Source organism: Heptranchias perlo, chromosome 20 (genome assembly GCF_035084215.1).
Source record: "Heptranchias perlo isolate sHepPer1 chromosome 20, sHepPer1.hap1, whole genome shotgun sequence".
Lineage (NCBI taxonomy): Eukaryota > Metazoa > Chordata > Chondrichthyes > Hexanchiformes > Hexanchidae > Heptranchias > Heptranchias perlo.
In genome coordinates, this window is record NC_090344.1 from 24114230 (window position 1) to 24126808 (window position 12579).

General features: G+C 43.0%; 2 non-coding genes across 2 annotated transcripts; one reads left to right on the forward strand and one right to left on the reverse strand.

The window, feature by feature from the left end:
• The first annotated feature begins 1122 nt into the window (after positions 1 to 1122).
• On the forward strand, positions 1123 to 1196 carry trnat-agu (transfer RNA threonine (anticodon AGU)). Its single transcript has one exon. It is a non-coding gene; the product is annotated as a tRNA-Thr (tRNA).
• A 4355-nt stretch (positions 1197 to 5551) lies between these two features.
• On the reverse strand, positions 5552 to 5633 carry trnas-cga (transfer RNA serine (anticodon CGA)). The gene has a single exon. It is a non-coding gene; the product is annotated as a tRNA-Ser (tRNA).
• Positions 5634 to 12579: the final 6946 nt, after the last annotated feature.

A 12579-nucleotide genomic window follows, 5' to 3' on the forward strand; every position in this document is an offset into this window, starting at 1 on the left:
AAGTCCCCTCTCCCCCTATGAACAAGTAAACTGGCACCTGCTATTGCAAGACGGCAGGCCGGAGGAACCCAAGAGCTCCCATGGGAACACTAAGAAGTAGATGCGTTATGGAACATACCAGTTGTACCTTGAACTCCAGTCAAAATGTTCGGAGTAAAAGGTTTGATTGTTTTAGAAGACGCTCGAACTCACAACCTGGTCATTTCTGGAGCCCATACTGCTATAAATAAGTAACGCACGCTCAATAATTGTGCAACACGAGAGCAGCGAACAACCGACAGCATCAGCGCTCCCGCCAAACAGCTTCATTTTCGGTCTCTCAATTATCACTTCGAGATCTTTCTCAAACAGAAGCCTCCAATCAAGATGCGCTTCATTAAATAACAATTCTTAAATCAAGAGAGTTTTGATCGATCATGACGAAAGCATGTACAATTTCCTCACTTGTTCCTTTCAATCCCCTGGGATGGTAAACATCAGGTCGTGGAGATTTGTCTATATTTAGCCTAATTATTTTCTCCATTGCCATTATTTTACTAAAAGGAAACCCCTTGATTTATTAACAGTTTTCCTAGTGTCTCTGCTTTTAGCCTCATCCATTTCTGTGACGACCGATGCAAAGTAAAAATTTAGCAACTCTGCCATTTCCTGATTTTCAATTACAATATCATCTCCATCTGTCTTCAAGCGGCCCACATTACTCCAAGCCTCCCTTCGTTCTCTTAATATATTTGGAAAAACCTTGAGAGTTGTCCTAAATTTCCCTCACAAGTTTTTCTCCTTTTCCCTTTTTGCTCCTCTTACGATTTTTTTTTAGTTTCAGCACCACAATAAACAACACTTCGCTGTAAAGTTCGGCTCAATAGTTCTCCAATGTCAGAGCGAGAATTGTCTGATCCCCGAATTTATTTAATGTAACAAATACAATCACACATAATCATCCGTGTAATAACGCACTGATGGATGCACAAAGATAAACACAGCGAGAAATCCAGTCAGTGTCGGAATGCACAGGTGAACGGACAAGCGAAACAGACAAAGATAAAACGGCCTGAACACCCAACAGTGAAGTGTCGCTGATAGATATTAATGAGAGGAGGTGGAGACAAAGTGTCATCAATTGGCGCTGTGGCTTAGTTGGTTAAAGCGTCTGTCTAGTAAACAGAAGATTCTGGGTTCAACTCCCAGCAGTGCCTTGTGCAGCTGGTTATTTTACCTAATTTGTGGAATTGAGCGACAAAATAACAATGTGGTGTTTGTTCAGGAGGAAACGGATAACCGAATGAGTGTTCGAAAACGCCCTTTCATTGCACAGACAGACCTCTCATAGAATGTGTCTGCAACACGTTAATTTAAAGACACATTCTTGTTTCTGGGCTCGTTGGGGTCGTGGTATAATTCACGATTTCAGGTTCAAACCCGGAAGTAGTCCTAATTTGGACCTGGACTTGTGATCTTGACCTGCGGTGCAAACGTTTGCAAAGAGGGAAAGGAAGTCCCCAAATCACTCCACCTGAATCGCCAGGCCCGGATGAAATACATCCCAAGCTGTTAACAGAAGCAAGGAAGGAAATAGCGGAGGCTCTGACCATCATTTCCCAATCCTCCCTGGCTGCAGGTGTGATGCCGGAGGATTGGAGGACTGCTGAAGTTGTACCGTTGTTTAAAAAGGGAGAAAGGAATAGATCGAATTATTGCAGGCCAGTCAGCCTAACCTCGGTATTGAGCACAATTCTGGGGGAAAGTATTAATCTTCATTTAGAAAGGGACGGATTAATGAAGGGCAGTCAGCATGGATTTGTTAAGGGAAGGTCGTTTGAATTGAATTTTTTTGGAGGTATCAAGGAAGGTGGATGAGGGTAGTGCGTTTTTTGTAGTCTACATAGATTTTCGCGAGGCTTTTGACAAAGTCCTATATGGCAGATTGGTCAATAGTGTAAAAGTCCATTGGATCCAAGGGAAATTGGCAAGTTGACCCAAAATTGACTGAGTGGCAGGAAGCAATGGTCGATGGGTGTTTTTGTGACTGCAAGGCTGTCTCGAGTGGGGTTCCGCAGGGATCCGTAGTAGGTCGCTGCTTTTCGTAGCACAGATCATTGATTTGGATTTAAATGTACGGGGTATTATTAACAATTTTGCAGAAGATGCAAAAATTGGTCGTGTGGTTGATGGGGAGGAGGGAAGCTGTGGACTGCAGGAAGATATCAGTGGAATGGACAGGTGGATAGAATAGTGGCAAATGCAATTCAATCTGGAGAATGAGGTAATGCATTTAGGGAGGGCAAACAAGGCAAGGGAATACACAATAAATATTGAAACTAATTTGCCATTTACACGCCCATTTTGCAAGTTTACTGACGTCTTCCTGTATTTTTCGCATTTTTCCTTTGCATTAACTACAGCTCCCAATTATGTGCTGTCTGTCAATTTTGAAATTGTATTTCCGATTCCTATGACTAAATCATTTTTGTAAATTGTGAACAACAATGGTCCCATCACCGATAAATTGTGAACAACAGTGGTCCCAGCACCGATAAATTGTGAACAACAGTTGTCCCAGCACCGATAAATTGTGAACAACAGTGGTCCCAGCACTGACAAAATTGTGAACAACAGTGGTCCCATTACCGATAAATTGTGAACAACAGTTGTCCCAGCACCGATAAATTGTGAACAACAGTGGCGCCAGCACCGATAAACTGTGAACAACAGTGGACCCAGCACCGACAAATTGAGAACAACAGTGGTCCCAGCACCGATAAATTGTGAACAACCGTGAACCCAGTACCGATAAATTGAGAACAACAGTGGTCCCAGCACTGATAAATTGTGAACAACCGTGAACCCAGTACCGATAAATTGTGAACAACAGTGATCCCAGAACCGATAAATTGTGAACAACAGTGATCCCAGAACCGATAAATTGCGAACAACAGTGGTCCCAGCACCGGTAAATTGTGAACAACAGTGGTCCCAGGACTTTTGACCTTGAACTGCATCTGAAACTTCTGCATAAAATGAAATGAAGTCCCCAAATCGCCCCACGTGGCTCTCAAACGCAATGGGAAGAAGTTCAATGCGAACAATCAGGAATTTAAAGGCAACTCAACGACCTGCACTTTCTTTGAATAAGTTTTGTTCGCCATTATATTTGACCGTGAAATCGCTCTCGGCTTTCATCTTGCTGAAGCAGAGTGTGGCCGCTTTGTATCTGCGAGCATGTCGGTGACGTGGTTAGCTTTGACACTGATCGCTTCCAATTTGTAAAATTTCACCAAGCGTCAGCGAAATGAAACCGAGAATCGAATTGTCCCTGTAAGTGATGAATTGAAGGGATTGGTGCTCCAAGCAGATCTGGAAAATGCACAGTGCAATCGGTCAGGAGTTCGAAATCCACCCTCCAGCCACTCACCAATCATATTAACTGAGCTTTACTCTGGCCCAGTGTCACCGCACTGAAAGCGAGTATTTCTCCGGCATGTTTTTCTTCATAGTTGCTGGTTTAAGAGTGAAGACCGGCTGTTTGGATTTTCACTCCGACAAGCTTCAACCATTCATTTTGGACTGACTGTAGACAGTTGTTATATTGGTCGCTGCAAACTCAAAGTTTAGCCCAATTAATTATTGGTTTAGCAGGTGACCTCTTCACCTGTCTAGTTGGTGCTGTCGGTTTGCACGGAAGTTTGATGGTTCGAGCTCTTATTTGATTTTTCCTCAGGATTCATCGCCTCAAAGTTCCAGGGTTTCAATGTATTTTTTGGAAGCAAGAAAATTACAATTCTCCTTGGTAGACAAGCCCCCGAAAGGCCCGAAGGGAGGCCGCACGAGCTGCAGGAGAGCTGTTTCGCTGTGACATGGAGATTTCTGTAGTGAGCGAGACCAGACTGTTTCTATGTTCAGAAAATAAATGTCACACCCTTTATGTTGGAAAAGCAAAACGGTGGGGATTTTTGTATCAGGTGTTCCTCGTTGTGTTACTTTCATCTTGATCGTAGAACCGGTTCGGGCGTTCTTGTAATAAAAGGCGACAATTTCCTATTCATTTTAAATTTAACAACAGCTGCACTGAGCTTTTAATCATATCCTTAAGATACAGTCTATAAAATGATGAAATTTGATCACCTGCAAAGCATAAAAATCTGATTAAAGTTTTGACTGTCTCTCGGTAACCACGTCAACATCTCCTTCAGTATGAAATAGAAAGTTATCGTTTGATTAATGGTGAATAAAACAGTCATTCATCTACCAACAGGGTTTAATTAGTTTCATGTAATTAATTTAATAACTTTTGCTAAAGTTAATTCGCTGACTTGGAATCGAACTCATGCGTTGGTGGGAGCATTAAATTCCAACCATCAGTCCATCGGGGAGCGCCCAAGATTGCGCACGGAACACAGCAGAACTGGTAAGATTTACTTTTCTTTCACTCTTCCGTGATTCATTCAGCTCTGTGTTTATTTTCAGGCCTCTTATCTCTCCCTTCTTTTCAGCTTCTGACTGCGGATATTCTTGTGGTTAAATATGAATAATATAGAATATCTCACAGCCCCAGTATATGTGCTCCTTCTCTGTACAGTTCTGTACCAAATCAAACTGTACTTTTATAACGACGGTGTCTCTCCTTCACCCCCGACAGAAGCAGGAGGAGATGCCACTTTAAACTGCCAGTTGCTTCAAATGATTCATGATGGACCTGCGTGGCCTTGCAGTTTTCCCAGGAGCTGCATTCAGGTTCGTGAATTTTGGAAATGGAAACATGTCCATCAGCAGCTTGTGGGAGTATTTTACCTCACTTTCCATTTCATGTACATGCCTAGTTGCACTTGGTGCTGTCATTGCCTGAACATCACCTTCTGTCGCGATAGTAGTTTGAACAGAAAATGCCATTTTTTTGCGGGCAGCTTGTCTCGCACGATAATGACCTGAATTACAAAGAGGCAAGTAGGAAAGGCCGCGTTGGGCTGCTTGTTCGCACCAAAGAATTTTCAGCGTTTCTTTGTGGTCTAGTGTTTAGATTCGGTCATCACCATGGCAACGGTTCGATTGTTGTATGTCTCAACACTCGCATTTAAACACTCTACCATAAGTGCACTGTATTCAAATTGCTGATTTTTTTCACTGTGAGGTCGAAGAGACATAAATGTGTGGACAATAGCTCCGAATACATCAACTGGGTTGCACCTTTGCTTCTCCCCCCGTCTCAGTCTTTCCATCTTTACCCTTCTCTGCTGGTGTTGCAGGTTCGATCATCCTTGGCCGTTCAAGAAAACCTGAGAAGTCCATCAGGGGAAAATTCAGAGAGTCAAGAGACAGGGACAGGGAGAGATTAAAGTATAGAAACAAATCGGATAAATGTCAAGCTTTGCGAACGAGCAGAATTTAAGATGGAGCTTGGTGGAGATTCTTTCACGTGCCGTGCAACTCTGCAAGAGACCATTGGCTCCGAATTAAAAGCATTTGCCTCGCTGGATCATCTCTCTGAGGGAGGGAACACGGTCCGTCAACTCCAGTCCTTATTTGTTTGATCATTGAACAAATCTATAAGAAATAGCGCTACGAGCAGGATTCGAACCTGCGCAGGAAAACCCCATTAGATTTCGAGTCTAACGCCTGAACCACTCGGCCATCGCAGCTATGCAAAAACAGAACAGCTACTGCTACCAAAAGGGTGCAACCAGTGCAGAATTCGGTGCGACCCATCGCCGATCGGCCATCCTGCGATCCATCCAATCACTTTTTATATTCCGATGTACAGCAATGTGAAGTTGTACACTAACTATTTCATATCAACAATATTAGCCTCTCTTTACCACATTCGTTTTGAATGTGCGACTTGTCATGCCAAGTGAGACTTTTCAGAATTAATTTCTCGAAAGTTACATTGTTGTCTCCCTCGGCATCCGCAGATTATCCACTCCATCACAAGTATAACAGTGACTACACTTCAAAAATACCTCATTGGCTGTATAGCGCTTTGGGAGGTCTTGAGGTCTTGAAAAGCGCTTTATAAAGACAAGACTTTCTTTCTTTTTATACTGGAATAAAATTACTGATGTTTTCACTGTGAGGACGAAGAGACATTAATGTGTGGATATTATCTGCGAGTTCATCATCTGGGTTGGATTTTTAGTTTTCCTCCCGTCTCAGTCTTTCGATCTTTACCCTTCTCTGCTGGTGTCGCAGGTTCGATCAGCTTTGGCCGTTCAAGGCTGCCTGAGAAGTCCATCAGGGGGAAACACAGAGAGACAGAGACAGAGAGAGATAGAGAGATAAAAGTATCGAAAAAACCTAACGTCAAGTTCGCAGCATTTACGATGGAGATTGGGAGATATAGAATCATAGAATCGTCACTGCCCAGAAGGAGGCCATTCGGCCCATCGAGCCTGTGCCAGCTCTCTTTAAGTGCAATCCAGATCGTCCCATTCCCCCGTTCTTTCCCCGTATACCTGCAAATATTTTCCCTTCAAATACTTATCCAATTCCTCTTAGAAACAATGATTAAATCTGCTTCCACCACCCTTTCAGGCGATGCATTCCAGATTATATCCACTCGCTAGTTTAAGAAGTTTTTCCTTTTCTCGCCTTTGGTTCTTTTGTCAACCACCGTAAATCTGCGTCCTCTGGTTCTCGACCCTTCCGCCAACGGGAGCAGTTTTTTTTAATTTACTTTATCTAAACCCGTCATGATTTTGAACACTTCTATCAAATCTCCACTCAACTTTCTCTGCTCGAAGGGAACAACTCCAGCTTCTCCAGTCTACCCACGTAACTGATGACCTCATCCCTGGAACCATTCCAGTAAATGTTTCTGCACCCTCTCTGACGCCTTCACATCCTTTATAAAGTGCGGTGCCCAGTTTTGGACAGTTGTGGAACATTGTGAAGTTCCCTTCACGTATCTTGATATTTTGCAAGTGACCACTGGGCTCCCAGTTAAAATGATCTGCCGCGGTGGAGTATCTCTCTGAGGGAAGGAATTGCAGCCCTTTATCTCCAGATCATATTTATTTGAGCATTGAACAAAACTTTACACAATAGCGCCGATAGCACGATTCCAACTTCTGCTGGAATACCCCATTGGGTTTCAGATCTAACGTCTGAACCACGCGACTACCGCAACTGCGAGCGCCTTTGATGCACGGCTGTTATTCAGAATGCACAGGGTACTCACAGGAGATTTGTGAGACTACATGTTCTTTCAGACAGGTTTCCAACTGAACACATGCAGCCGCGACCGTCCGGACGTTGCTGTTTCACTGGTAGAATTCTCACCTGCCACCCGAGGAGACGGGGATTGATTCCCGGCCGATGAAGGAGCATTTTCTTTCTGCACCCCTGAAAAGAGATAGATTCACATTCAGCTTCAATCTGCACACCACGTTGAGACATTTTCCTTTCCCGATGTGGTGTTGCGTCGACAAACCCTCTGCATTCGAGCCACGAAACGTCAAACATGCTCTGGAATTAAGTCAATCCTGTATTCTGCAACGCTGAAAAGATGTGAAAAATAAATGAATGAATTTCCACTGAAAATAGTGACACAGGAGGGCTCGTCCAGGAATTTGAACCCCGGACCTCTCACATATCAATTAGTGAAACGCCCAAAGTGAAAACCATAATCCGAGACCAACGAGCCGTCAGTAACACAGCCGTGCAACCAGTCGAAAGTTTCCCTGCTACACACAACCGATCGCCTATCCTTTTAGACCGCTCTGTCCATCCAATCATCGAATCATAGAATGGTTACAGCACAGAAGGAAGTCAATTCGGCCCATCCATACCGTGCCATCTCTTTGTAAGAGCAATCCAGTTAGTCTCATTCCCCCGCTCTTTCCACGTGGCCCTGCAACTTTTTTCCTTCAAGTATTTATCCAATTCCTTTTTGATAGCCATGATTGAATCTGCTTCCACCGTTTGAGGCAGCACATCTGGATCATAACAACTCTCTGCGTAAAAAAGTTTTACTCATTTCGTCTTTGGTTTCTTTTGCTAATCACCTTAAATCTATGTCGTCTGGTTCTCGACCTTTCTGCTAATGGGAACAGCTTCTCTTTATTTACTTTTTCTGAACCCTTCATGATTTTGATCACTTCTATCAAATCTCCTTTCAACCGACTCTGCTCTAAGAACAATCCCAACTCCTCCAGTCTGTCCACATAACTGAAGTCCCTCATCCCTGGAACCATTCTCGTCAACCTTTTCTGCATGCTCTCTAAGGCCTTCACATCCTTCCTAAAATGCGGTGCCCAGAATTGGATACAATACTCTGGTTGTAGCCGAACCAGTGTTTTATAAAGGTTCAACATAACTTTCTTGAGTTTGTACTCCCTGCCTCTATTTATAAAGCCCAGGACCACTTTCTCAGCCTGTCCTGCCACCTTCAAAGATGTGTGCACATATGCCCCCAGGACTCTCTATTCCAGCACCTCATTTAGAATTCTATCATTTAGTTTATATTGCATCTCCTCATTCTTCCTGCCAAAATATATCACTTTGCACTTCTCTGCGTTAAGTTTCATCTGCCATGTGTCCGCCGATTCCACCAGATTATCTGTGTACTCTTGAAGATTATTATTATCCTCTTCACTGTTTACTAGTTTTGTGTTATCTGCAATTATTGAAATTGTTCCTGTAAACACAAGTCCAAGTGACTAACATATATCAAAAAAGCAGTGGTCCTCGTCCCAACCCCTGGGGAGCAACACTGTATAGCTTCCTCCAGTCCGAAAAAAAATCCGTTCACCACTGCTCTCTGTTTTCTGTCATTTCGCCAATTTCGTATCCATGCTTTTATTCCATGGACTGCAATTTTGCTCACAAGCCAATTATGTGGCACTTTACTTCATCGAAAAACTCAATCAAGTTTGTTAAACACGATTTGCATTTAACAAATTCGTGCTGGCTTTCCTTTATTAATCTACACTTGCCGAACTGGGTTTAACTGACTGGCCTGTAGTTGCTGGGTTTATCCTTTCACACTTTTTTTTAAAAAGGGAGTAACATTTGAGATTTTCTAGTCCTCTGGCACCACCCCCATATGTAAGGACGATTGGAGATTATGGCCAGCAACTCTGAAACTTTCTCCCTTACTTCCTTCAGCAACCAAGGATGTATCTCATCCGGACCGTGTGACTTACCCACTTTCAGTACCGCCAGCCTTTCTAGTACATCCTCTTTATCAATTTTTATCCCATCCAGCATCTCCACGATCTCCTCTTTTACTGACTCTGGCAGCTTCTTCTTCCTTGGTGAAGACAGATGCAAAGTATTCATTTAATACTCCAGCTTTGTCCTCTGCCTCCGTGCATATATCTGCTTTTTTGGCCCCGAATCTCAATTTGGATTTTGATGTGGTGCAATGTCAAGTTGCACACTAACTATTTCAAGTCAACAATATTAGTCACTCTTCATCAAATTCATTTATGGTGCATTTTCTTACAGTGAAAACACGCATTGAAATCGGGGATATTGTATCGTCCCTTGGGGGTCATCGGACCACCAAATTTTGGGTTAAGAGCAGAACGCGCTAAATGATTGTGCCAGAGAAAAACATCACATCGCATGATTAACAACATTAATATTTCACCGAACTAAAGCTTGTGGTTGCAGTGACAAATGAACGTTATTACATTAATTAATGAAACTATTGAAATTCTGTGAAAGATGAATAATTGTTGTAACCGATAACTTTATGCTGCAGACTCACGGAAATACTCACATGGATAGTGAAACTTTAAATAATTTTTTGTGCTTTGTATCTGATGCACTTCCACCATTTTCCACTTTCCAGACTGCATTTTAAGGGTCTGGTTTAAAATGTTGATAGTTTATGACACCTGGAATTTGGTACAGCCGTTGTTCAAGTTAACAGGAAGGAACAATAATTGTCCCTTCTCTGAGCACAAGTTGACGCCTGGAGGTTTATCCGAAGCAAGTTCCTCAAAACTATGTTTTTATGCGGGAACTGAAATAGAGCTTTTTCACGTAAAAGGGGAACATGATAAGCACGACACGAGTGAAACCTCAGCACACGATTTTCGCAGTACCCCAGGGTCCTGCCTACTGGTTTAACAGCGGGGCAGTGTTTTAGGGGTGGGCTCTTCACTGTTCAGAACATAATTATTACCAAAATTAAATTTGTCGCTTTAAAGTGCTCCTTATCTGTTAATTTCGATTTACACCCTTGCCAGTTTTATGCAGAAACAAGTAACAATGTTTAAGGGATGTGGTATGTTCAATGTTCGTGCAATAACCGTATTACGCAGTGTGAGAGTGAAATACAGACCACCCAACGCGTGCCCCAAACCGATGGCCATAAAAAAAATAAAAGGCCGGTTAGCTCAGTTGGTTCAAACGTGATGCTAATAACGCCAAGGTCGCGGGTTCGATCCCCATCCGGACCATCAGTTATTTATTACATTATTTTAGTAACTTTGAAAATCCAGACTTTACAAACAAGTAAATTCACGCAAAAAGTCAGAGGGAATAGTTTTTGGAACAGCATTCATTACAATGTTTGATATATCTTTGCCCCTGGGGCGGAGAAACGAATCTTTCTGTTCATTCTTCATTTATCCTTCTTTTCTCACTCACCTTTCTGTGTCTCCATCTCATTCCATCTGTCTCTTTTCCTATCTCTCTATTTCTTTTCATTTCCGGAACCATTTTTCCAGGTATGTTTACTGACAAACATTACAACCTGTGTCACTCAGTATCCGGGTATGTTTACTGACACACATTACAACCTGTGTCACTCAGTATCCGGGTATGTTCACTGACAAACATTACAACCTGTGTCACTCAGTATCCGGGTATGTTTACTGACACACATTACAATCTGTGTCACTCAGTATCCGGGTATGTTTACTGACACACATTACAATCCGTGTCACTCAGTATCCGGGTATGTTTACTGAAAAACATTACAATCTGTGTCACTCAGTATCCGGGTATGTTTACTGACACACATTACAATCTGTGTCACTCAGTATCCGGGTATATTTACTGACACACATTACAATCCGTGTCACGCAGTATCCGGGTATGTTTACTGACACACATTACAATCCGTGTCACTCAGTATCCGGGTATGTTTACTGACACACATTACAATCCGTGTCACTCAGTATCCGGGTATGTTTACTGACACACATTACAATCCGTGTCACTCAGTATCCGGGTATGTTTACTGACACACATTACAATCTGTGTCACTCAGTATCCGGGTATATTTACTGACACACATTACAATCTGAGTCACTGAGTATCTAACAATATGAAGCAATGAGTTATATTCCCGCTGTGACACCTCTTTGTCGGTTTGCTGATAAACGTTTAACTCGTGGCTTGTTCCCTTTAATGGTCACAAGCAGTTAGAAACAGACAGAGCATGTCTGGCCGCCCGGAGATGAGGAAAAGGCTTCAGTTCAGAAATCAAATGCTTCAAATCAAATGTTCGCCGGCGCTGACAGAGGCAAAAAACAGAAAAAAATGCAGAAAGAAATAAAGCTAAATAAAGATGCTGTCAATATTTCTCATCCTTGATGCTTCTCGCCTCCTTCCACAAGCCTCCTGCGCCGGTTAATATTTCAGTGTAAATTAATGCGAGATTCGATCCAAAGAACGAGAGTAAAACAACCAAATTCTGCTGAAATTCGGAATTGAACCAGGGACTTTCAAATTTTCGCATTCTCAGCTGAGCTGTTCCGGCTCCATCCCAAGTTGGACTGTGTGACGTTGCTTTGGAAAAAAAACATAAACCGGGTGGAATTGCCTCTCCCGCTCATTCCTTACTTCGGGGGAATGGGACCCAACCAGATCTCGGAGCTCGGGTTATGTTGATGTTCTGCTGATGATATCTCAATATTACCTTGTGTTTGGGCCACTTTTAACCAGGTTCATGGACACATTCTTCCATCATCCCGTCTCCCACATCGCACCTCTCTCTCATTCATTCTTTCCTCCATTCAATCCATCAGGGAGCGGGAATCAGAGCTCACCCTCAAACCCCCTACACACAAACACCCGGCCAATAATTTACACTCTTTATAAACCCTAAATGCCAATACACCAGGGGAGACCTCACAGTTTTGGACACGGAACGAAATACACTGAAGTGTTTATGAACACAGAAAGTGGACACACCACGGGAGACCTCACAATATTGGACGTGGAGTGAAAAACGCTGAAGTGTTTATGAAAAGTTAAAGAACATATTATGTGTGTAAAGTTTCCTTGTTTTCTCGGCACTGATGGGCTCTGAAGGGAAAGACGGGCCCGAAGACCCACTGATTCGCACTGACCCCGAGCTGCAGGTGAATTGAAATAAAGTTCAATCTGTAGCAGCGAGCGGTTGGAGAGAGATCAAGGTCCAGAATCAAGGAGGACATTTCTGATACGGCCCTTGAATCTAATTTATATCAAATACTCCTTGAACTCTCTGCCGGGGGAATTTAGAACTGGGGATCGCTTGTGAAATCAGCCTCAAAATTTATAACACAAACCAACCAAAGTGGGGCTCGAACCCACGACCCTGAGAACAGCTAACTCAGCACAGGCCTTGGACTGAGCCTGGGCGTT